This window comes from Triticum dicoccoides, chromosome 1A, assembly GCF_002162155.2.
Source record: "Triticum dicoccoides isolate Atlit2015 ecotype Zavitan chromosome 1A, WEW_v2.0, whole genome shotgun sequence".
Lineage (NCBI taxonomy): Eukaryota > Viridiplantae > Streptophyta > Magnoliopsida > Poales > Poaceae > Triticum > Triticum dicoccoides.
In genome coordinates this window covers 549,710,764-549,737,538 of record NC_041380.1, presented here as the reverse complement: position 1 = coordinate 549,737,538, position 26,775 = coordinate 549,710,764, and positions in this window count along the sequence as shown.

Below are 26,775 nucleotides of genomic sequence, written 5' to 3'. Positions count from 1 at the left end.
AACCTGGCTAGTTTAATCTTAGATGTGCTGCCTCGGTAGTCGATCAAATCAATTTCTGTAAGATGGAGATCAAGGCATTCGATGAGATTGTTATAGTGCAGCACATTTTTCACTTTCGGGTCTTTTTTATCTGCAAAAGAAGAGAACATATTAGAGCAGCTGGCTGCATAAGATTGATGTGTCATCAAGAGGTACCAATATCATTCGCTCATACGATAGGGTTGGCTGGCTAGTAATATTTTTTCACTACAAAATTGGAAGAGTAAACCAGGACGGAGGTAGTACTTGCTCTTAGGGTAACCATAGAGTTACCGGAGTAGTCTAAGTTACTTTCCACTATGACTAGCCAAGGCTACTATAGTAGTACATCATAAAAATGATGCAGGTGATCACATGAGAAAAAATACTAAAAACATTACTTTCGGTGCAGTGCGTAGATGCAGTTTTGAACACTACACTTGTCATCGTAATTTGGGAAAATTACGAAAAAATTGAGCTACGTTGTGATTAACGTTTACTTATAGGAAAGAAGTTTCACCTCGATGAGTAGCTTCTCCGTGCACGAAATGCATGTAAGGAATCCAACAACTTGATCCAGATTGGGGCTGATAGATTTTAGTGCTAAGATCTTCACTGTGCGCATGGATTGGGTCAAGCTTGTGGGAATCATTTTTTAGAAGACGGTCGTAAATACATCAAGAAGAAATTAAAAAATATGAATTTCAAGAAGACGAAGAAGAAGATGAGTGTTGTACCTGAACGATTACGGATCCAATAAAGAGTTCGGAGAATTTGGCAGACGAGTACACCAACGCTGTCAATTTCGGCGTGTCAATGACCCTGATTTTTGTTGGACCTTGTAGATCCGATACAAGCAATCTCTCAAGGAAAGGCGCATTCTCAATGACCATAACATGGAACAGCTGGAGTGATCTCTTCCTAATTGATTTCTTGTTGCGGGGCCAGCAAGACACATAAATCCATCGGAGATTCATCGAGGCGATGTGGAGGCTAATGAACCCGTGGATCTGCTCAAGACGAAGGTACTCGAGCGCAGTACAGCTGTGGAGCAGGTGCTCCATAGCCTTCTTCGAGATGACAACGTCGAAGAGGTTGAGCTGCTTGAGTTGAGGGAGAAGAAGGGTGGGCGTAGAATTAATCTGGGGAAGATAGCAGGAGCTGAAGCTGGCGCGGCGCAGCGTTGGCGTGAGGCGGAGCACGGACGGCGGCAGAGAGCGACATCGTCCAGCTTCAAAGCTGAGCTCCTCGAGCTGATCTAGGGCGGGGGATAAGAACCACTCGTCGAACTTGGGTTGGACCTTGCAGTTGGTACTAAAAATGCGGATGTCAAGGCGTCTGGCTGGACCAGGGTGCGATGAAAGGATCTTGGAGACTGCGGCCATGCGTTTGCAATCCCCGTCGCAGAGGCAGCTGTCTACGGTGAGGTTGAGGGGGACGCAACACTAGAGGGGGCGCCACCGTCGGGAGAGCAGGGCGGTCCGCACGGCAGATTTTCTGGGGAGGAGGCCGATGATGACGAGCAGCATGTCGTCAGGGAGGCTGCTGATGAAGTCCAGGCTCGCCGGATGCGGTTTTGGCTCGAGCCGCCTCCGCTTGTTGGCTGCCTTGCCGTCCATCTCAACCGGCGGCGACGCCGGTGTACACGTGTGCTGGTGTGTGTTGTGTGCTGGGTGTGCGCGAGTGCGTCCTTCTGTGCATGCCACTGCGCAGTGGTGAGTTGTGCGCGAGTGCGTTCTTCGCGCGCAAGAAGTTTGTCCTCAATGCGCCCTCAATTTACTAGCGTGCGGGGTGCTACCCCGAGTGGTTTCAACTTTGTTTACTTCACCACGTGTCACATGGGCCTCTAGTTTACTTATTTTCACCCACTGCCACATGGGCCAGCACACGAAGATACAGAACACGAGCTGACAAGGCAACATGTGGATTGGTTGACCGGTCAATTAAACAATATATGGAGCTATACGCTGACACAGTGAGTGTATAATCCGTCAGTATAGAGAGTTCGAGTGAGAGGGGAGGCCCGTGAGAGATAGCAGAGAGAGAGAAAGAGCTACTCCCTCTGTTCGATAATGTAGTTCCAACATTTTTTTAAGTCAAACTTTTGAAACTTTGACCAAGTTTATAAAGAAATTACTTATATCTACAATACCAAAGATAAATGATAGTATGAAGTAAGTACATGTTGTGATGAATCTAATGATCGTTCCAGATGTAAATGTTTTTCTCCACATATACCTGGTCAAACTTTTCTGAGGTTTGACTTTTCAAAACATCCATATGCTTATGGACGTGACAGAGTCCCTAACTAGAGAGAGGGAGAGGGAGAGTGAGTGAAAAAGTGTGCGTGCATGTGTGAAAGAGACATGGACAACACATGATAAAATTAGAGAAAAAGCGTGCGTGTCTTATGCAAACATATCACACATGAATCTTCGACAACAGAGGCAAGGTGAGGAGATAGTGTGTGGTTGTTTGGAACCGAGAGAGCAAGACCCCTAGCACGTGGCCAAGAGGGGTCTGACAAACAGGGGAGAGAGGTCGAGAGAGACGTACGGAGAAAATGCAGACATGGGGAGGAGAGAGAGTGTGTTTGTCATAGAGAGATCCCCTGGAGATCGTGATGGGACTACATGGGTGGGAGATCGAGTGACAAGGTGTGTGCGCGATAGAAGATGCCCCGAGAGATATCGAAATAGACGTATGGATGGAAGGAGACAATACGTGTGTTCCTGGTGGCTAGTAAGAGATAATCATACTTAGGAAGGGGGGAGTGCTTGCGCCTATGATAGAGTGAGGGGTTATGGTACTTAGGGGGGGGGTACGTGTCACATGGAGAGAGAACAAGGGTGGAGAGTGTTGGATGGGTCTCTATGTATAGCGCGAGTGAGACATGTGTATGTGTGAACCAGGGAGATATAAGGCCAGTTTGGCTTGCGTCCTAAGCATCTTTTGCCTGGCCTGGGGTTGTGGCTGGATTTCATGAATGCTTCTTTGGTTGCTACCCTGTGAAAAAGAAAGCCCGCCTGGCCTGCGTTCCCTTGCACTTTAATTAGCCTGGCTGAACTCCAGACACTGCAAGTAGCCTGGACCAGGCGACCGATTTCGAACGCTTGGCCGTGCCTGGTCGTGTGGCCACGAGGCTAACAGCAACGTGGATGGATATTAGCATTAAATAATTGATGCATGGATTGATTGATGGGACGTTGATGCTTTGCCTGGCCCAGGCATGAACCAAATGCTTCAGCAGCACACAAGCCTGGCCAGGCAGAAATATTTTACATCTCACGTCCACACCAGGCAGTACTGGCCATCAAGGCATGAGGGTCAGGTCACGAACCAAACTGACTAATAAATTGTGAGAGCGATTGAGGAGCCCCGATAAGGCTGAGTGGTGGGTAAGATAGCTGAGAGGGGAAAGAGATATTCCATCCGCTCGGTAATGCAGTGCATGTAAATTTTTTAGAAGTCAAACTTTGGAAACTTTGATCAGGTTTACGCAAATGCTATTTATATCTACAATACCAAAGATACATCATACAAAACTACATCTCATGGTAATGGTATATGTTTGCCGTACTAGATGTAATTCTTTTTCTCCACGTACATGGTCAAACTTTGTGATGTTTGACTTTTCAATAAATCTATATGCTATGGACCGAGGAGAGTGTCTCAGTCGAGACAGATCAAGTGCGTGTGAAGGAGAATGAGTAAGTGTGCAAAAATAGTATGTGTGTGAAAGAGAAAGTAACAACAAACGATAAATTAGAGAGAGTGTGTGTTTTTTCGTTTCTTATGCGAACATATCACGCATGCATCTCTGAGATGGAAAAGCGAGGCGAGGAGATACACGAAGATAGCTAGTGTGTGATTGTTTGCAACGGAGACAGACACCCCTGCAGCACATGTCCAATAGAGGTCTGGCCAACAAGGAACAAAGGTTGAGAGGGACACATGGATGGCATGGACGCATGGGGAGGGAGAGAGGGTGTGTTTGTGATAGAGAGATCCCATCGAGATCGTGAGGGGACTATATGGGTGGAAGATCAAGGGAGTGCGTGCACGATAGAAAGATGCCCCGAGAGAAATCGAGATAGACCATGCACATGTTTGTGATGGAGACTAAGATTAGCTAGTCATACACATATAGGGGGGACTGCGTGTGCCTACAATTGAGTGAGAGACCATCATACTTGGCTAGCTGGGCATGAGATTGTGTGTGTGCGCGTGTGAGATGGAGAGAGAACGAGGGGGGAGATAGAATTTTAGATGGGCCTATCGAGTGCGAGTGAGATATGCATGTGTATGTGTGACCCAGGTGGATGGAGAGTTTGAGAGAGGGGGGAAGAGCTCCGAGACGACATAGTGGTGCGTGAGAGAGTTACGGGCAAAGAGCCAAGGGATTTGTGTGCGTACGATGAGTGCACCCAAGATATCTAGCTTGGACTAGGAGTATCATACATAGTGTGTGAGAGAGACATATGGATGGTGTATATATGCATGCAAACTAGAAAGACCCCCCCACACACACACATAAAGAGAGAGAGAGAGAGAGAGAGAGAGAGAGAGAGAGAGAGATGGAGAGAAAGGGAGAGGGACCAACAAGGTTTTTGTGTCGGATGCGTGCGACAGAATTGAAGATTGTCGGCGAGAGAGAGAGAGAGAGAGACAGAGAATAGGAGTCCGAGAGAGGGGGAGGTCGCGTTTTATGCATCAAAGACTGATATAAACCATGTTTCGATATAAACTTGCATTTAAATATTTAAATTGGAGAACATGTTGTCTGCAATCCACACATGAACAGATATATGCGTATATCAAACAAGTTCATTAATTTGACTTTCAACATGTTCATGGAGTACTATAATACTGTAAAACATGCTACTCGATTGAGGTGTTCAATTTTGGATTTAGTTCACTATTTTGACCTACTGAACGAGCTATTTCATTGAATCAAGATATTTCATTTTGGGTTTGATTCATGTTTTTGAGTGGGTCGACTATTTGTCATATAGTAAATCGCTAGCAACGAGCATGTAAAAACACATTACTCCCGAGCATCATCTCTCCATCTAAAAAACAAGTGGCAAGCTAATATTTCAAAATTTGATCCGAATCAACTTGGTAAGCTAGACGTGGATGCTCGTTCTCCCAAAATTTGAACGAATCGTTAAACATCCTCTCTGCTCGATGGAATTCGCCCGAGCAAATAAATGGGAGACGCGAAATTACCGTCCTATGTGGGACACGTATCAATTGGCCCGTTGCATATCGAGGGTAGGTTCGTAACTTCATCCAAGCGCGCCTTCTCCTCGGCCGAAATGACATGTGCCGAATAATTCATAAACCATGGTCGGCAAAACACGCTCTCCTCGCCCGAAATAGCTCGCGCCCACTGTTTCAAAACACGCTCTCCTCGCCCGAAATCGCTCGCGCCCACTATAGTTCAAAACACGCCCTCCTCGCCCTAAATCGCTCTCGCCCACTATTTGTGGAGAAGCAAAGTTACTCTACTATCCCCGACCCTCAGTACACAGACCCAAGCCGAGAAGCCTATAGGCAAGGGTAGAACTGTAACTCCCCCTGACATTTCAGACAAATGCGTCCGTAAGACATGGTTCCACTCCCCTTCCAATTCCCGCCCGCCCGCCCCCATTCATACCTCGTGGGCGCCAAATCACCTTCTCCCCGGGAAGCTCCCTTCTCCCGAGCCGCGAAACCTCAGCCCTACCTCCATGGCGCCCCCCACCGCACCAACTTCACAGCCGCCCTCCTCCCTAATGCCGGAGACGCTATCCATTTGCTGTCGTGCACTGGTCCGTGTGCCTCTTACTCTGTGCTGCTGGTGCTGCCTCGACGACGGACGCGTGAACCGTACCGGAGCCGATTCACCCCCGCCGTTGTTCACGGCACCAGAGCGGCTCCAACTTCGGATCTGTCCAGAGTCCTGGCACTGCTTCCGCGTAGCTGTCGACCGTTGCGACATCGCTCTTTCCCTGCCGCCGGTCGCCACAGCAACCGCGCCGGCCTCACCGACTCGGCAGCTGGACCTGCCTACTTCACCATGCCACCAGATAGATCGCACCCTCATCTCAAATCACTTTATTTAGGCGTCAGTTGCCTGAATTTTTATTCTGGGCCAATCGATTCCCAATGGGAAGCAGCACCCCTCAAGGCGGCGGAGCTCCTAGGCTGCCGGTTGGCTGGTGTCTAACGTAAGGGTGCGGGGCCGCAAGTTCGCCGCGGAAGCAACGCTTAGATGGCTATCTTTTAGAGTTGAGTGGGTTTTTCAGTGTGCGACCTATCTGGCCCCAATTTAGTCTTCAGTCAATAGACGTGTGACCACTCTCGTACCTTGCTGTTGATCTCTTAGTGTATTTCTTCAGATCAAAGAGATATGTCGTTCTTAACATTATGCGTTATATGCATCTTCAGACACACCGTCTTCGCCGCAGCTGCTCCAACAAGGGAAGAATACACCAGAAGGGAGCTATAGTCCCCACTCAACAGTTCCCTGCATCGAATGCGCGTGCCCGACATGGACAGCCACAACAATTGCAGGGCCATCGATAAGTCAGCACATGATGCTCACTCCTATGGATGGCAGCCAGATAGGTTGTACCCTCATCTTACTTGTGTGCAACATTTATGGCTTTGTTATTCATCTAAGCATGGAAAATAGATCATCACATTTCATTGTATATTCATGCTGATCTCTTACGGGTCTTGTTCAGAGTTAACGCGGTTCCATAGTTCAGCTAAGATACTTGTTCTTTAGGTAACGTTGTTCCATAGTTATCATCCATCAGCCAATGCTATCCCACAGGCTGGTGATTATAGTATTATACCACTTCTAGTATTACCTATGTTGTTCTTTAATACTTTTGTGTGCCATCTAGTTAATCTTGAGTACAAACGATACATATTCTGTAGCTTTCATCTGTGTTCTCCCTTTAGTTTATGAGACCTGTTGCTGCTAGTTAACCCCAGTCCTACTATTTATGTCGTCTCCTACATGCACTCATTACATAAATCTAACTACTAGTTGTCTTCCATGCATGTCAGATATAATTACACACACTGATATATCTACAAGAACCTCACGGAGCAATGTAAAGGCCAATAAACTTGATGTCAATGATACCCAATATGATGGAACATGTAAAGGCAGTTCTTCAGAAGACTTGCAGAAAGATGATGAATCCTCTTCACCCCACAAGGTCCTTGCTCTAACTTGGCCTGTGATATGGGTACAACATGCATATAATGTCCTGGAGTGTATCTACTCTATTGCAATGCCATGTGCTTAGCATGCTGATCATGCATGTAAATATGTCATGCCTTCCTATTTTTCAGTACCTATTCCATTCATGATAACATGTTTTCAAATTCAAGTACTGTCATTCTACTCTATCGCAATGCCATCTGCTTAATTTGGACATCATGCTTCTGAATATCTTATGCATTGTTATTCATCAATATGTACTTCATCTGTCTACCATACCATGTTTTTTTTACATTGAAGTGCTGTTCTAGTGCTCTGTTGCAATGCCATCTTATTTTCCCAATCATACACGTGCATGTTGCCTTAGTTATTTCTGTACGTATTCCGCTAGCTTACGGTTTTACATTCAACTAGTGTTTTTTGCTGCATTGTCCTGTCGTACCCCTAGCTCTTACACCATACTCCCTCCGTCCGGATTACATGTTGCCGAAATGGATAAAAAAGGATGTATCTAGAACTGAAATACGCCTAGACCCATCCATTTTTTTTCCGGACGGAGGGAATACATGTCAATATATCATGCCTTTCTATTCTTCAGTACCTATTCCATCTCTCTGTTGTCGCATGTTTTATAATTAAAGCACCATTCTTCTATACAAGGCATGCAAGGGGAAGACGACTATGTTAGAATCTGAAGGGTTAAAAATAAGGCCTTTGTAAAAGATCCAAACGCCAAGGAGATAATAAACCAAATCCAGTTTTTATAGATACTGCTCCAGCACAGAGAAACCCAACTCCTACTGATAATAAACAGATTCCGGTGGCCAAAGAACTAGTTCGCTCCAATCCAGCAAAAAATATGTCAACTCAATTCTAAGAAGCGTGTGCGTATCCTTGCATCATGAAATTTTATAGCATGCTGATCATATTTTCTACATGTTTCTTACCCATCTCTCTTTTAGAAAATAAGCTTAACAGATAGAAAAATTTCTGCAATGGTATCGTTTATGAGGAAAGATTCTTGCAGGAATTCTCTGTGCTCCTATGTAGAAGTAAATACCTATTGTATATCACTACATTTTTACATCAGCATGTATTTTGTTAATCGGCATGAATCCAACCTTTATCTGATCTAAATTTAGTTGTAGCAAAATGTATGATTAAAGGCCACAATGTTGATTTTTGCAAGGAAAACTGCCTGGTAGTTTTGCATCCTGAGCTGCATGAGTGTACTACTCATATCAGGGGGTTTGAATACTTTGGTTCTGCAGTGGGTTTTTCAGTGTTTTTTTACTGTGTTGTCCTGTCGTATCCCTAGCTCTTACTCCCTCCGTTCAAAATTACTCGTCGTAGAAATGGATGTATCTAGGACTAAAATACATCTAGATACATTCATTTCTGCGACGAGTAATTCAGAACGGAGGGAGTACATCATACTCCCTCCATCCGGATTAAATGTCGTAGAAATGGATAAAATTGGATGTATCTAGAACTGAAATACGCCTAGACCCATCCATTTATTTCCGGATGGAGGGAATACATGTAAATATGTCATGCCTTTCCATCTATGCTGTAGCATGTTTTATAACTGAATCACCATTCTTCTATATAAGGCATGCAAGGGGAAGACAGCTATGTTAGAATCTGAAGGGTTACAAACCAGGTCTTTGCAAAAGATCCAAACGCCAGGATAATAAATGAGCTCTATTTTTCATAGATACTGCTCCAGCACAGAGAAACCCAACTCCCACTGATAATAAGCAGATTCCAGTGGCCAAAGAACTAGTCCGCTCCAGTCCAACAAAAGAATGTCAACTCCATTCTAAGAAGCGTGTGTGTATCCTCGCATCATGAAATTTTATAGCATTCTGATCATATTTTCTACATGTTTCTTACCCATCTCTATTTTAGAAAATAAGGTTAAACGATACAAGACTTCCTCCATTGGGATCGTATTCGAGGAAAATATCTTGTGGGAATTCTCTGTGCTCCAATGCTGATGTAAGTACCTGTTGTATATCACTATATTTTTACATCAGCATGTATTTTGTTAATCGGCACGAATCTAACCTTTATCTGATCTAAAAATAGTTGTAGCAAAATGTTAAAGACGCCAATGTTGATTTTTGTAAGGAAAACTTCCTGGTAGTTTTGCATACTGAGATGCATGAATGTACTATCTCATATCACGCACATTACTAAATTGTAGTGCTTCTCTGGTTGCCCATCCATTCATTGTGTCAATGTTGCTTTCGTATTACCTTACCTGGCTGATGATAGTTGTGCCATATTGTGTTAATTTGGTGTAGGCTAGTTGCCCAAACGTTCGTTGTGTTAATGTTGCTTTCCTATTATCTGACTTGGCCAATGATAGCAATGCTAGTGTGTTAATTTTGTGCAGGCTGCTGAAGATAAGAAGACAAACTCTGAAAACAGCAAGGCAACCCCATTGTTTTTTTCCAGTAAATCTAGGCCAGGTAATATGGCAATAACTCATGATTAATCTGTTTGGTTCCCGTCCTAATTTATGTTATGATGCAGTGGTCGAGACACTCTCCACTATCAATAATACAAGCCTTCCAAAATCGCAATCTGAATCTGTTCAGTATCCTCTGTCTCGAATGCAACGGAATAAATGTATGTTTGTGAACCAATTAATGGTTGTAGCAATGATGGAAATGGTGGATGAATCAGAGATGAAGAGTCGTGCGACACAACAACTGATCAATGTTTTTAGAGACAGTGTAGCAAAGCAGCAAGAACTTGCCCACATGCTTATGGGCGACATCTGTGCTGAGGTTGCAGATTGTGACGTTGTAGATGGTTAGGTTCTGCTCATTTATTTGCACTGGCATCAATCTTTGATTGCCCAGTGGATGTAATTTCCTGTAATATATGCTGGATGTGCAATGTTATTCCCTGTATGTCGTACCTTTGCTTGATCGGTTTTGGTCCTGTGCATATTTGCTCGTCGTAATGGGCTCAAATTATCTAATTTGTCCTAAAGACATGCACGAACTTTAGTGGGCCCATTAAGTTAATGGGCCGTTACTAGGCTGAAAGTTAATGGTCGGCCCTCTTACCTCTCGGGTCATTAACAGGCCGTTACTAAGTTTGGGCTACATATGGCCCAACTATACTGTAGGCCTTTAGCAGGACGAAAGAGACAGCGGGCTTGTACTGGACCATGAAGAGCATGGGCCGCTAAGAGGCCGAAAGTGAGGTCGTATTGTAAACGGCCCAACTGTGTTGTGGGCCTTTAGCTGGCCGAAAGAGAAACAGGGCTGGTATAGGACCATGAAGGTAATGGGCCATTAAAAGGCCAAAACTAAGGTCCGACTACAAGTGGCCCAACTCATCTATGGTCCGTTAACAGCCCGAAAGGCACACAGGGCCGGGAATTGGCCCAACACTTAAATGGGTCGCTAAAAGGCCAAAACTCAGGTCCGACTACAAATGACCCTGATTTATGGGCCGTCAACAGGCTGAAAGTGACACCAGGCCAGAAATTGGCCCAACACTTAAATGGGCCGCTAAAAGGCCGAAACTCAGGTCGGACTACAAATGGCCCATCAGATTTATGGGCCGTCAACAGGCTGAAAGACACACTAGGCCAGAAATTAGCCCAACATTTAAATGGGTCGCTAAAAGGCCAAAAGATGTACATCCTGAAAATTGGCCCATCCATTAAATGGGTCATTAACAGGCCAAAATCTCATCGGGCCAATATTGAGCCCAAATATATAGCGGGCTGTTAACGGGCTCGAACTGACGATGGGATGCAATGGTGTCAAATCTTTAACGGGCCGTTGACGGGCCGAATTGGCACATCTCGTATGGGCCGTGGGCTTAAATGGACCTGACACAAGTAGGCCTTATATGGGCCGACCTTTTTCACCAGAATGGGCCACTATTGGGTCGTGCCACGTGTCGACCTATCATAGGCGCATCCTGTCCAATGAGTGGATGACATCTGTCCCAACGGTGAGGCAACACGTGTTTCCTTCGGCCAATCAGAATTTTACATGTGGAAATTTCCCATTGGTCAGGGCTGATAACGGATTATCGGATCCAAAATCCGACCCGATATCTTAACGGCATTCCGTTATGGTGGATGCCACGTGTCGGTCACCCTTGACGAAAGCACTTCTGTGACGCGCGATTTATCGTCATGGAAGTGGACACTTCCGTGATGATAATTTTGGTAATGTCATGGAACACTTCTACGATAGCACATGTATGACTATCTTGATTCTGTCATAAAATCGTCATGGATGTACATGCATGACAAAAAACGCGACCTACTGTGACAAACACGTATCATCACGAAAGTGTATTTTTTTTGTAGTGAGTGCTGAAGATATTTTAGAAGATTCGTGTTTCCACTCTGCATTTGTTGAAGCTCTTTCGAGGATATTATCTCATTCAAGCCATTTAATTCAACCGGTGCAATCTCCCTTTCAAGTAATCATTTCAACATAGTTTCTCTTGAGTGGGCCCTAACCCACAGGTCTTTTCCCAGGATCTTACCTGACTCTTCTAATTTTTATGGAGTTATCCTCAAATTCTTTTCCAAGTTTGACGTAAGAATGGATTGTCATCAGTCATATGTCTTTCTTCAAGATCTTTCAAATTCTTTTCATCGTTGGATCTACCTCTTCGCTTTTGATTCTCCCGGAGTGTCTAAACAATTCATGGTCATGTTTCTCGTCGTCATTCTCAGATTGTGAAGACCGAAGAAGAGTTTTCCCTCCAAATCTTACTCTCAGAGATGCGTAGTTCAAGCTTGCTGTCATCCTATCATAACTATTTTCGATTGTGAGAATTCTTTTCACCCATCTGGAGCAATTCAGGAGTCTTTTCAGTTTGATTCTCTGTAGCCCATCATCTCAGAATTATTCATTCTAGCTTTCAACTCTCATTCTCCAAATCTTACCCGTGCATCGCTCAAGTATTCCGTAGTCAACTTGTGATCTCTTTGTTCTCATATATTTATATTCCCTCAAGTATCTTAGTTCGTTTTCTAATTCCTCCCGGTGATTCGTTCTCTTTTCTTCATTCGTTTTCAATTCTTATGGTGGTTCATTCAAGATTCCTATTCTCTCAGTATCATATCAATTCATTCGTTGTTTTCAAACCCCACCGACGGATCCATCAAGACCTTCTCAAGTTTGCGCTATATCTATCTTAATCTTTTTTTTACGAGAATAAGTAGTATGCCAAATCCGTTGCTTGTCATCAAGTTAAGTTGATGAAGGATAAACATACAGTAAATATTATTCTTGTTTCCTTGAGGTGATTCAATTATTTTCTTCCGGAGTTCGTTCATGATATCAAATTATTGGTTCCAAGTTGCTTCATCTTTTCTTTTCCAGAGTTTCAAGCTTACCGCTTTAGCTCATCGCGAAGCTCCATCTAAATCATTGCAAGGCTTCACCTTGTGTTCTCAACCTCTCTTTCTTTCTATCATCCTTTTATTACCGGAGTTCTTCATGGAGGCTTTACATGGTGGTTTGTCAAGGATTCCTTTCATTCTTCAATTGTTCCCCAAGATTTCTCTCAAAGTTAAGATCCACTAAGCTTTACTCTGAAAACAAACATGGTGCTCAACACATGTCTTGTTTTGAGGAGTTCAAGCATTCTTCATCTTGCATCTAAAGTGCAATTCTTTCTACCTTATCTTTTGAGGTGGTGTTATGTCATTTTTGGCAATTTTCCTTTGTGTTCCATGATTCGCAAGTTGTCATGGATGAGATATGTAAACCCATCATTTTCTTTTTGTTTAGGAGATCCTTTGCAATACATTAATCTCTTCGTTGGAGTTATCTTGTGTCATATTTCACCTAAAGCCTTCCCTAAGGAATGTTGCTATTGTGGTGCTTATCAATAATCCAAGTTTCCTCCTATTCTCGCGATGAAAGAAGTTTTTCATCTCTTCGTTGATCTCAATCAATCTTTGTTTCCATAGTGGCAGAATTTCACCTCAAATTTCGAGATGTTTTCCATAAGCCCACAACAAGCTTACTCTTTTCGTTGTGGGTTTTCCAACAACTCCGTTCGACCCTTCTCCTAAAGATGCTTTTTCAAAGCTCATTTCAGGTAAAAGATGTTGTTTTCTTCTCCATTCCTTTAATTCTATTCTTTTATCTATTCCGGAGGTATTGTGATGTTGCTCTCTTCGACCAATTATCTTGTTTTCCCCAAGATCATGTTCTTTACTTTGCTTATCCATTTAACCAGAGTGTCATGCCCTCCTTTCAAGTTCTTTGCAACTTATCAAGTTTTCCTTCTCCTTTCAGTCAGAGTGCTGCCCAAATTACATAAATCGTATTCCTTCTGTATCTTGTTTTAACCGGAGTGGTTTCAATATCTATCTGTCACTCAACTTCTTGGTTCTCATCGTGTCCCATGTTTCTCTTATCTAACGGAGTGTTTGCAATCTTGTTCACCTCCATTGTATTCTTCTTTCAATGGTTTAACCTCTCAAGGTTCTTTGGTTTCACTCTTTTGTCAAGAAGCAACTTTGTTTTACCTCTTCCTCTTCCGCTTTCTCTCCGGTGCCATTGAAAGGACATGCGGTGCCCCCATGTGTGGTTTTGGTAATTGATGACAATCTCTATGGACTAACGGTTGCCTTGAGTTATATTTGAAGGATTTGTCCATAGGATTGTCTTGAAGTCCATGTGTTGGTTTCAAGGAGTTTATAAGATGGCCAAAGTGCTTTTCAAAGAATTATACAAAGATTGGTCATGTGTGAGTTGAGATGGCCAAAGTTCTTTTCAAGGAATTATCCAAAGATTGGTCATGTGTGAGTTGAGCTTATTGCAAGCATGTCTTGAAGAAAAAGATTGTGTGATCATTCATGGTTACCTTCAAGACATCATCCAAATGAGAGTTGGAAGGATTCAATGTTGATCAAGACTAAGTCAAGAGTGAATCAAGTTGATCAACTCACAAAGCGTAGAAGAAGTACTGAGAGGGATCAAGTGATCCCATGGTATGGTAAGCATTGTCCATTACGCTTTGTGTACTAACCCATGGTCAACGTGAGAGTTCTTTGTGGGGTTAGGTATGTTTCCATGATCTTGCGTCAAGAGGAAGATATCATACAACCCATGGAGGATGACATCAAGTGGTGATCGTCATCAAGTTTGCAGTGTGAAAGTTCAAGTGGAGCAACTCGAAGAGTGGCTCACCCATAATGGAGTATGGGGGAGCAATCAAGCTTGAAGCTTGCTGTCCATTGTGGTGTCAATGGAATTGTGAAGATGTGCCAATGAGTGGCTCACCCATAGTGGAGTATGGGGGAGCAATCAACTAGTCTTCATCGAGCCAACACAATCAAGAAAGGTGGTCCAACTTGAGGAAGTCAAGATCGTCATCATCTAGCTCAAGTGGACTATGTGCAAGGCAAAGGTTTTCCCTTGATAGGTTTTCTATTTTACCGGTCTCATAGTGGTAGTTGGGAGACCGGGTTGTAGGATCGATTGTCGTACTATCAAGGGTGGCTCTCTAGGGAGTAGTTTGATGGTATCATTAGTTGAGAGCTCAAACCATTGCATCCTTGCATCATCTTTCTTGGTTCTTGTTTGGTTCCATTTGTGAGTCTTAGAGCTTATGGTCATCTTGATGACAAGCTTGAGTTCATCGAAAACGGAGTTCGCATGCATCTTCTATGATGTTTTCGGTGTTGGAGGTTTTACCGGTATTTTCCGAGGATGGGTACTCACCATTTTATTATGGTCCTTTTCTCATTTGCTTCTTATTGTTATTTATCTCAAGATTGTGTTAGCCCTTGTCGTTAGCTTTCCAACAAACTTGGTTTCGTTGAATTCGGAGCTCGTATGCGAAAGTTGTGGCTGTTTTGATATTGCCTGTTTTACACAGAGAGGTTGTACCGCCCCATGGAGAGGTTGTACCGCTTGACCAGTACAACCGGTGTTTGGAGCGGTTGTACCGCTCCAGAATTGGTCCGGAGGTTGTACCGGTCATGTACCGCTCTACCACCAGACTGGTCTCTGTTGTGGTGCGGTTGTTGGGCGGTTGTGGGCCGGTTGTACCACTTATTGCCTGTTACCGGTTGTACCGGTGCTCATAGAGGTTGTACCGCTCCTATGTTATTCTGTACATAATGGGCAGATTCGTAGGGACCTATTTAAGGGGGTCTTCTTCCCCAATGGTTCCCCATCTCTTGAGCTTGTTTTTGCCCCCATTGTTGACCTTCTTTGAGCTTGCTAACTCTCAATCCCTCCATGGATTCTTGCTAGTTTTTGAGGGAAAAGAGAGAGGAGATCTAGATCCACATTTCCACCAATCACTTTCTCCTCTATGTGAGGGGAACCCCTTGGATCTAGATCTTGGAGTTCTTGGTGTTCTCCTTCTTGTTCTTCCTCTCATTTTCCTCCCTAGCATTAGTTGCTCCGGTGGGATTCGAGAGAGAAGGACTTGGGCACTCCGTGTGCCCTTGCCATTGCTTTGGTGCATTGGTTTGAGTTCTCCACAGTGATACGTGGAAGTGAAGTTTGAGAAGGTTATTACTCTTGGGTGTTTGGGCACCCTAGAGCTTGTTCCTCTTGGGTGCCTTGGCGCCCTAGACGGTTGGTGTTGTTTGGAGCTCAATCATTGTGGTGTAAAGCTCCGGGCAAGCGTCGGGGTCTCCAATTAGGTTGTGGAGATCACCTCAAGCAATTTGACGGGTTTCGGTGACCGCCCCCAAGGGTTTCCATTTGTACGGGTTCGGTGACCGCCCTCAAGGGTCCCTTAGTGGAATCACGGCATCTTGCATTGTGCGAGGGCGTGAGGAGATTACGGTGGCCCTAGTGGCTTCTTGGGGAGCATTGTGCCTCCACACCGCTCCAAACGGAGATTAGCATCTGCAAGCGTGTGAACTTCGGGATACATTGTCGTCTCTGTGTGCCTTGGTTATCTCTTACCCGAGCCCCTTTACTCATGCACTTTACTTTGTGATAGCCATATTGTTTCTTGTCATATATCTTGCTATCACATAGTTGCTTATCTTGCTTAGCATAAGTTGTTGGTGCACATAGGTGAGCCTAGTTGTTTTAGGTTTTGTGCTTGACAAATTAACCGCTAGGTTTATTCCGCATTTGTTCAAGCCTAAATCGTAATTATTTTAAAACGCCTATTCACCCCCCTCTAGGCGACATCCACGATCTTTCAATTGGTATCAGAGCCTCGTCTCTCTTTATAGGGCTTAACCGCCTAGAGAGTAAGGATGTCGACTAGGGGATTAGGATTCTCTGACACTCTTAGTTTCGATGGCACAAATTTTGATGTTTGGGTAATTCACATGCTTAATCTCTTTAGGGTCATGGACCCAATTTTAGAACGAATTGTAGATATGGGTTTGTCTCCTCCAAAGGATCCCCAAAGATTATCTTTAGAGGAGATGAAAGACTCTTATCTCAATGCTCAAGCTTCTAATGTTCTTTTCTATGCTTTGAGCAATGTAGTTATATTTCAGCTCATGCCATTTCGGGATGCTCATGAGTTGTGGACAAAGCTTCAAGATAAGTATGGCGTGTCCAAGTTTTGTGGGGATGATTGTTCTCCCTCCACCTTCGGCCATGTTGAGTTCCCAACTTCTTCTACTTCACCTACATGTGGTTTGCCACAAGGTAATGAAATGGTGAGTAGTGTTGGTCATTGCAATGATGATAGTATGCTTATTGTGGATGATACTTCATCACTATCTTATTGCAATGCATCTTCTTTGGACTTTAACACGTCGAGCACCATACATGTTTCACATGCTTGTGTTGATAGTCCGTGCATATCTTGTAGAAATTGTTTGACTAAATCTCATGATGATATGATTTCTATATCTTGTTGCCATGATAAAAATGCTTGTATTTCCTCGAGTTGTGGTGCTAACAATGTAGAGGAAACCCAACACTCCATGTAACAAGATGTGGTTTTAAATGGTGCTTCAATAGATCCTACATCATCATCTATTGCATTTTGCCTTATGGCTAAGGCTTCAAAGGTATCTCCCACTTTGAATCCCAATATATCTTGTGATGATGGCAAGAGTGATGATGATGTTGATTATGATGAAGAGAATGATAATGTTGCCTCCTTAAAAACTAAGGGGGAAATGATTTTTAAAGCTCTTCACAAAAATAAACTTGCTCATTCCAACTTCATGGAAATCATGTCTATTTCCATTGAAGGCAAGAAATACATTAAGGAGTTGGAATCTCATCTAGAGGAGCATGAGGTCACCATTGAGAAAATGGAAGGTCATGAGCGTGATTACGCAAATGAGATCGCGAAGCTATCTCAAGCTCTTGAACATGAACAAACCTCATCTGAATCTCTTGAGGAGACCTTTGCTACAGAATTATCTAGAATAAAGGAATCTCATGATAGAGCACTCGAGGTGGCCAATGATTTCAAAACTAAAAATTCTAAGCTTGAAGTTGCTCATGCTAGACTCCTTGAGGATTTTGAGCACCTCAAAAATGGCTCAAGGGTCATCAAGGGTGAGCTCATCAAACTCACCGAGTCTCATGCTCAACTTGAAGCTTCTTACTTAAAAGAGCTTTCCAAGGTGTCCTCTCCTATTGTTGTTAATGATGATGCTTGGGATACTAACTATATTACTTGTGAAGCATCCATTTTGAAGGAGAATGTTGAGCTTCGGGATCAACTTGAGTTGCTATCTAGCAATTATGGGAAATTGGAAGAAAACCATGAAAAGCTCTCAAGCTCTCATGATGATCTTCTAGTATCCCATAATGAGCTAAAGATAGCTCATGAGGCCATGATTTCTAAGGTAACATCTAGTGAGCCTCATGTGGATACTAGCACTACTTCTAGTCAAAATGCTATATTGCCATGTGCTAGTCCTTGTAATTCATCTACTCACAATGTTGGTACATCTTGTGATGAATTGCTTTCCTTTCCTTGTTGCTCTAACGATGAAGCTTATACTTCCTCTAGTACTTGTGTTGAGACTAACCATGTAGAAGAAATCAAAGAGCTCAAGGCCCAAGTCACTTCTTTGAAGAAAGACTTGGAAAAGAGTCATGAAAGGAAATCCACACTCAACAATATCTTGAGTGTGCAAAAATCCCCCAATGACAAAGGTGGACTTGGATTCAACTCCAATAAGAAGAAGAAGTCCAAGATGATCAAGAAGAAGGGCCAAGAACAAGTCAAGAATTCGGCCAAGATTATTTGCTTCAAGTGCAAAATTGAAGGGCATCATGTTAGATATTGCCCATTGAAGAAGAAACCCATTAGTGACAAGCAACAAGGGAAGCGGCCACAAGTTCATTCTCATGCTCAACCTCAAGTTGAAGAAAAGCCTCTTCCCAAGAAGACTCAAGCTTATGCTTCTCAAGTTGAGAAATCAAGTGAGAAGAAAGTGAAGAGTAGATGTTGCTACCTATGTCGCGAGAAAGGTCACCTCGCCTCTTCATGCACTAGTGGTAACTTATCCAACCCAATTATTATTGATGATATCTATTCTCTTGGGAAGGATAATGTTGGCAATGTGTTTGCCAAATTTGTTAGTGCTCAAAGTGGTGTCAAGAAAAGAACCATTTGGGTAGCCAAGCCTATTGTGACTAACCTCTTAGGACCCAACTTGGTTGGGGACCAACAAGCTCAAACTTGATCAATAGGTGATATTGGAGGTCATTGGAGACTTGGCTACATTATGAAGAATTAAGGGGACTTCATCATTCTCATTGTCTCAAGCCAAGTCATTCGGATTATCAAGTTTCTATCTTATATCCAATGTTCCTCCTTGCGGTAACTCGTGCTTAAAGTGTCTACACTGATAGTTACTTGCCCCTTTGCATGTTTGGTTTCATACCTTGCATGTGTTTGTATATGTTGTGCTTCCAACTTGATTATCTTGAGCAATCAAGTATGTGTGTGTTGGTTTGCACATCATGTACATGTGTGTCGTTCGTTGAGCCTTTGTGCATCTTGGTCATATCTTGGTTGGCTCTTGTGAGAGATTAATGGAATATCCCATTGTGGGGGAGTGATGTGCTTTGTGCACCTCACAATCCTATAAATGTGTGTACATGAGGAATGCCATCTAGTATTGATATTACAATATTATCTAGTCGCTATGTGGTATGTCTTCTCATGAGAAATTCAAATTCTAAATAGTCCATTAATTATCTCTTGTTGGATCCTTTAATTGCCTCTTGTCTATCTTTAATTGGTATCACATTATGGGGGAGTAATATGCTATGAGTATATTACTAGCCTAGAAAATGTGTACATTTGAGATATTGTCATCTAGAGTTGATATTGTAAATTATCTTGTTCCTAGGTGGCATGTTAGCTCTACAAGTTGTAATTTGCTTTTTGTTTGGTGTGAAGATGATGTCGGATATCCTTGCTATCTACCACCGGGAATTATTTCCAAATATTTCTTGTCTTTTGACAATTGGTACTCACTTGTGTGGTAGATATTATTGATTATCTTTACATTAGCCTTTGCTTTTATTTGCCTTATCTCTTGCCTAGGATTGTGTCAACTCCCATTGTATTCCATACCACTTGTCGATCTTGTTATTTCCTTGAGCTTGTCTAGTGTTTGTATAGATATAGTGAAAGTGGTGATCCCATCTTGTGCTTTTTGTATTCAAATGCAAATTCTCCATATTGCACAATGCTTGGGGGAGCTATCCTATTTTTATTAGAACACTCACCTTGTGATCCTTTTCAAGTGTGTGTTGGTGGAATGAAAATCGTTTCTTTTGGTACTTGTGCCATCATGAAACTTTGTAGAGCACTTGGTTTGTTTGGAACCGTTCTCTCGTTTGGGAGTTTGACATCTTTGTTTTCGTGTATCAATGGATATCTCATTCCTTGATGTATCGTTTAATGATATCCTCCAAGTGATGATTTATTCATTTGGTATCCTTTCTTCACTTGGAATTTATTTTTCTTTTGGTATCGGTTCTTGAAAGTCTTGAGCATGCATATTAACTTCGTGTAGTATCTTTGGCATGCTTTCTTTCTTTGACCAAATATATAGGGGAAGCTCCACCAAGTCTCAAATTGGATGAGATGTGCATGAAATTTATTTTCGTATCTATATGCACATTTTTATGTGGAGTTTGTCCTATGTATTGTCGGTTCTCTAACTCTTTGGTCCCAATGAGTTTGGGTACCATTTTGTTTGTGTTGTTGTTCTAGGAACAATTGGAGATACATTGGAAGCTCGGCTCACTCACAAGGAAGGTGTTGTCATCATGTGCTTATTGGAGTCGAGCTAGGATGATCAATGAACTACTATCTACCTTCAATTGGTATCTACTACATCCTTCCAATGTTAACTCGGTAACAAGTATCTTCATATTCTTCCTGCACACATTTCTTGTATCAACCTTGTGTAGGTTGTATCATGGCATGTTATTCATTCATTCTTGTGATACTTGTTTTCTTTCTCAAAGCATCCCAACAATGATCTCTTGTTGCTAGTTGTGATGTCTTTGTTGTTCGTGTGTGGACTTCATTTATATACAATAAGACCATATCTAGCCATGAGCTATGCTTCCAAGCAAATATCTTATTGGTATATGTATGACCTCCCTTTGGATATCTTGTTCCTCGTGTTGTAACTATTTCAGGTGTACATCCTTCTTTGTAGATATATATCATCATGATTTCGTCTACCTAGAATCTTATACACTTGAGAGAAGTTGCATATCTAGTTGATATCCTTTCTTTCACGGCCACCTTGTCTTTCTTATGTTATTTCTTTGGTGGCTCCGTGAAAGCTTTTGCCTTGAGTGCGTGTCTTCTATCGTTGCATCTTGATGCACTCTTGTGTGTGGTGAAGATTATTTTCCTCATGCTTATCTTTACGAGGCTTTTGCCATCTTAATTGGTATCCCTCATCTTGATGAGGCTTTCATCTTCTATCTTCACCATGGGTTGTCACAAGCATAGGTTCTTAATATGCTTATTAGTAAGCTTGTGAACCCATTTGATAGTTGTGTGTGGGAATGATAGGCCTTGCACCGTGTGCCTCATTCTTTCAAGACTTTATTGATGCCTAATGCTCATCCGTACATTAGTCTTCTCAAGTGCATTGCCTTGACTCACACACATCATTTTGGTTGAGCCCATTCTTAAGTTGCCTCTTTTATTACTTGTTGCTCAACCATGTGTGTGTTGCAAGTACTAGGCTTTGTTTCCTATATGCTCACTTGCACTTGTTGTAAGTTTCTATTGATTTTGGGGGAGCTATTATCCTATTTTGTGCACTTTGTATCCAAATACAAATATTCTTATGTGTGCACAAATCGTGGGGAGCTTCTCTAGTTTCTTTAGAACACTCCTTTGCTCATATCATAATATCCTTTATTCATGTGGCTCGTAGGATCTTTGGTCTAGTTGGTTCAATTGATATCCGTTGATTGCTTGCTTCAATTGGTACCTTTTGAGTGCTTGATTGCTTGTGTCTCTCTTTGTTATGTCCTTGTGGCATATCATTCCTTTAGCAATCTTGGTGCCTCAATATAGTTGGTCTTCCTCCAAGTATTACCGTTGGATATGTGTATTGCATTCCACTCTCTTGTTGAGAAATACACAACTTATGAAGGAACACAATTTATATTGGCCTTCTAAGCTTTTCGCCCATTTTGGCAATCGATGCCAATGGGGGAGAAGTTTCAGAGAGTTTTGTGGATAAGTTTAGAGAGTTTTTTCTTCTTGCTTTGGTTTCGTACCTAAGCATTTGCATCTCATACACATGCATTATTGGTTGTTGCACTGCATGGTGATAAATAATTCCTTATATAAACTCTCTTGAAAATGGTTTTCATCAATTACCAAAATGGGGGAGATTGAAAGGACATGCGGTGCCCCCATGTGTGGTTTTGGTAATTGATGACAATCTCTACGGACTAACGGTTGCCTTGAGTTATATTTGAAGGATTTGTTCATAGGATTGTCTTGAAGTCCATGTGTTGGTTTCAAGGAGTTTATGCGATGGTCAAAGTGCTTTTCAAGGAATTATCCAAAGATTCGTCATGTGTGAGTTGAGATGGCCAAAGTGCTTTTCAAGGAATTATCCAAAGATTGGTCATGTGTGAGTTGAGCTTATTGCAAGCATGTCTTGAAGAAGAAGATTGTGTGATCATTCATGGTTACCTTCAAGACATCATCCAAATGAGAGTTGGAAAGATTCAATGTTGATCAAGACTAAGTCAAGAGTGAATCAAGTTGATCAACTCACAAAGCGTAGAAGAAGTACCGAGAGGGATCAAGTGATCCCATGGTATGGTAAGCATTGTCCATTACGCTTTGTGTACTAACCCATGGTCTACGTGAGAGTTCTTTGTGGGGTTATGTATGTTTCCATGGTCTTGCGTCAAGAGGAAGATCTCATACAACCCATGGAGGATGACATCAAGTGGTGATCGTCATCAAGTTTGCAGTGTGCAAGTTCAAGTGGAGCAACTCGACGAGTGGCTCACCCATAATGGAGTATGGGGGAGCAATCAAGCTTGAAGCTTGCTGTCCATTGTGGTGTCAATGGAATTGTGAATATGTGCTAATGAGTGGCTCACCCATAGTGGAGTATGGGGGAGCAATCAACTAGTCTTCATCGAGCCAACACAATCAAGAAAGGTGGTCCAACTTGAGGAAGTCAAGATTGTCATCATCTAGCTCAAGTGGACTATGTGCAAGGCAAAGGTTTGCCCTTGATAGGTTTTCTATTTTACCGGTCTCATAGTGGTAGTTGGGAGACCAGGTTGTAGGATCGATTGCCGTACTATCAAGGGGGGCTCTCTAGGGAGTAGCTTGATCGTATCATTAGTCGAGAGCTCAAACCATTGCATCCTTGCATCATCTTTCTTGGTTCTTGTTTGGTTCCATTTATGAGTCTTAGAGCTTATGGTCATCTTGATGACAAGCTTGAGTTCATCGAAAACGGAGTTCGCATGCATCTTCTATGATGTTTTCGGTGTTGGAGGTTTTACCGATATTTTCCGAGGATGGGTTCTCACCATTTTATTATGGTCCTTTTCTCATTTTCTTCTTATTGTTATTTCTCTCAAGATTGTGTTAGCCCTTGTCGTTAGCTTTCCAACAAACTTGGTTTCGTTGAATTCGGAGCTCGTATGTGAAAGTTGTGGCTGTTTTGATATTGCCTGTTTTACACAGAGAGGTTGTACCGCCCCATGGAGAGGTTGTACCTCTTGACTGGTACAACCGGTGTTTGGAGCGGTTGTACCGCTCTAGAATTGGTCCGGAGGTTGTAACGGTCATGTACCGCTCTACCACCGGACTGGTCTCTGTTGTGGTGCGGTTGTTGGGCGGTTGTGGGTCGGTTGTACCGCTTATTGCCTGTTACCGGTTGTACCGGTGCTCATAGAGGTTGTACCGCTCCTATGTTATTCTGTACATAACGGGCAGATTCGTGGGGACCTATTTAAGGGGGTCTTCTGCCCCAATGGTTCCCCATCTCTTGAGCTCGTTTTTGCCCCCATTGTTGACCTTCTTTGAGCTTGCTAACTCTCAGTCCCTCCATGGATTCTTGCTAGTTTTTGAGGGAAAAGAGAGAGGAGATCTAGATCCACATTTCCACCAATCACTTTCTCCTCTATGTGAGGGGAACCCCTTGGATCTAGATCTTGGAGTTCTTGGTGTTCTCCTTCTTGTTCTTCCTGTCATTTTCATCCCTAGCATTAGTTGCTCCGGTGGGATTTGAGAGAGAAGGACTTGGGCACTCCGTGTGCCCTTGCCATTGCTTTGGTGCATCGGTTTGAGTTCTCCACGGTGATATGTGGAAGTGAAGTTTGAGAAGCTTATTACTCTCGGGTGTTTGGGCACCCTAGAGCTTGTTCCTCTTGGGTGCCTTGGCGCCCTAGACGGTTGGTGTTTTTTGGAGCTCAATCATTGTGGTGTAAAGCTCCGGGCAAGCGTCGGGGTCTCCAATTAGGTTGTGGAGATCGCCCCAAGCAATTTGACGGGTTTCGGTGACCGCCCCCAAGGGTTGCCAAAGTGTATGGGTTCGGTGACCGCCCCCAAGGGTTGCCATTTGTACGGGTTCGGTGACTGCCCTCAAGGGTCCCTTAGTGGAATCATGGCATCTTGCATTGTGCGAGGGCGTGAGGAGATTACAGTGGCCCTAGTGGCTTCTTGGGGAGCATTGTGCCTCCACACCGCTCCAAACGGAGATTAGCATCTGCAAGGGTGTGAACTTCGGGATACATCGTCGTCACTGCGTGCCTTGGTTATCTCTTACCCGAGCCCCTTTACTCATGCACTTTACTTTGTGATAGCCATATTGTTTCTTGTCATATATCTTGCTATCACATAGTTGCTTATCTTGCTTAGCATAAGTTGTTGGTGCACATAGGTGAGCCTAGTTGTTTTAGGTTTTGTTCTTGACAAATTAACCGCTAGGTTTATTCCGCATTTGTTCAAGCCTAAATCGTAATTATTTTAAAATGTCTATTCACCCCCTCTAGGCGACATCCACGATCTTTCAATCCTAGATCTCGGGACGAGATCCTCTCGTAGTGGTGGAGTGTTGTGACACCCCGAGACCGACGCGCCAGGTGTCTTCCAGTTATTCGTTGTTGTTGCCTTGTCTTTTGCTTGCGTGTCGCATCTTGCCATGTCATCATGTGCATTGCATCATCATGTTTTCAAAACTTGCATCCGTCCCGGTCTCCTCGTTCTTTCCGTTGTCCGTTCTGAGCCCAGACACACTTGCATGCGCCCGCGACACCTCCAAAATATTATTTTATAAGTGGCATAAAAATCTTCTCGGAATGGGTTGAAAGTTGGCGTGCGGCCTTATTATAGTGTAGATAGACCGCCTGTCAATTTTCGTCGCATTCGGAGCTCGTTTGATAGCCCAATCGTTAAACATATAGCGGCATTATAGCAGGTCTATCGTCAGACGTTTCCAGTCTCCGGAAACGGTTGTCGGGTTGCATTCCTCCTCTCTCTTCTCAGTCCAACCGCACACTTGACCTCGTTCGTCTAACCCCTCTTTGCATAGTGCATCGACCCCTCGCGCGTGACCGAGAACTTACCTGAACCCGACCCAGGTTGTCGTTACCGATGGGTCTGGATCATCCCCAAACATCTACAAAACATCTCTGATTCTTTATTGGGCTCCCATAAGCTATTTTTTCTCGGCTGTCCAATTATAATCATAGGGACAAGATAGCCCTACCCTAATCCCTACCTATATAAATAGTCAAACCCTAGTCCGAGTCGTCCCATCCATCCCATCCGCCGCCACTAGCCCCACCTGGTCTCCCCCTTTCCTCGGGATCTTGCCCGATCCACCCAATCGATCCTGCCTTCTCCTCATTTTCCCCACCGAGCCAACCACCGCACACCACGAGCCAGATCCATCTAACCACCAAGCACCCAGCCTCCCTCACTTTTGGATCGGCAGGCACCGCGTCTGGATCCCCTCCCTCTCGAGCACTTCCATGGAGCCAAGCTCCCGTGCCTCTCGTTCGTCCTTCTCGAAGACCAACAACACCGAGTCCTCACAGGCGCCTTTGTCCGAGCACTCCCGCGACGCCAAGCTGGAGCTCTTCTATGCCGGCCACTCAGGTCACGTCCCTGCCCGTGCCCCTCGTCCTCCCTTTTCCCTCTTTCTCTCTCTAACCTCTCTGTCTATCTCACCCCGTTCAAGCAGGAGCGCAGCCGCCCTCGACCCGTCTCTGTTCGTCCGACAACGAGCATTAGCTCGCCGGAGTTGAACTCCATCGGATCTGCCTCCCTCTGCCCGTTGCTGGCGCTCCTCCGCCGCTGCAAGTCCCTCGCCGTGCCACTTCTCCTCTGCAACGAGCGGCAGCTGCAGCTGACGCAACCGCTGTGCGCCCTTGGCTGCATTGCCCCAAACCGGCCTCCTCTTTGCCGTTTCCCACTCCTCCGGCCACCTCCGCCCGTTTCCCCGTTCCTGGCATCGTCTGCAGATGCGCCAAGCCGCCGCTGTTGGCTCTGCTTCACTTGAACCGGGGGTTCTTGTTTTGCTTCGCCCCGCACCAAGTCCCCTGCCGCCATGGGCGTCCCAATGCAGGAGCTCGCCGTCGACCGCGCCCGACGTCGCCAGCCTCCGGATCCGTCGAGCCCCGGTCTCTCTGGCCTCTCCGTCGCGGGATCCTTCGCGTCGTCCGGTTCATCCAGCTGCCTCCTGCATCGAGCGGGACAACCCCGCATTGACCGCTCCTCTGCTTCCGCTCATCCAGCGCGCCCGCGTGGACTCGAGTGAGTCCAGCGTTTTGGCCCAGCTGCGCCGCTACACCTAGCCCAACCGCAAGGCCCAGCCGCTCCCCTGCTGGCCTTGTTCTTCTCTACTGCGTGGGCTGAGCCATCTGGTGAGAAACCAAGCCTGCTCGAGATACAGCCCATAGTATTTTTTTACTGTGCTGCGAATTTGGCTAATATCCCAGGTTTTACAGTTTTATAGAAAACCCCCTAATTTCATGCATTTAATAACTCTTGAACCGGGTGTCGGTGTCAAAACCGGCGGATCTCGGGTAGGGGGTCCCGAACTG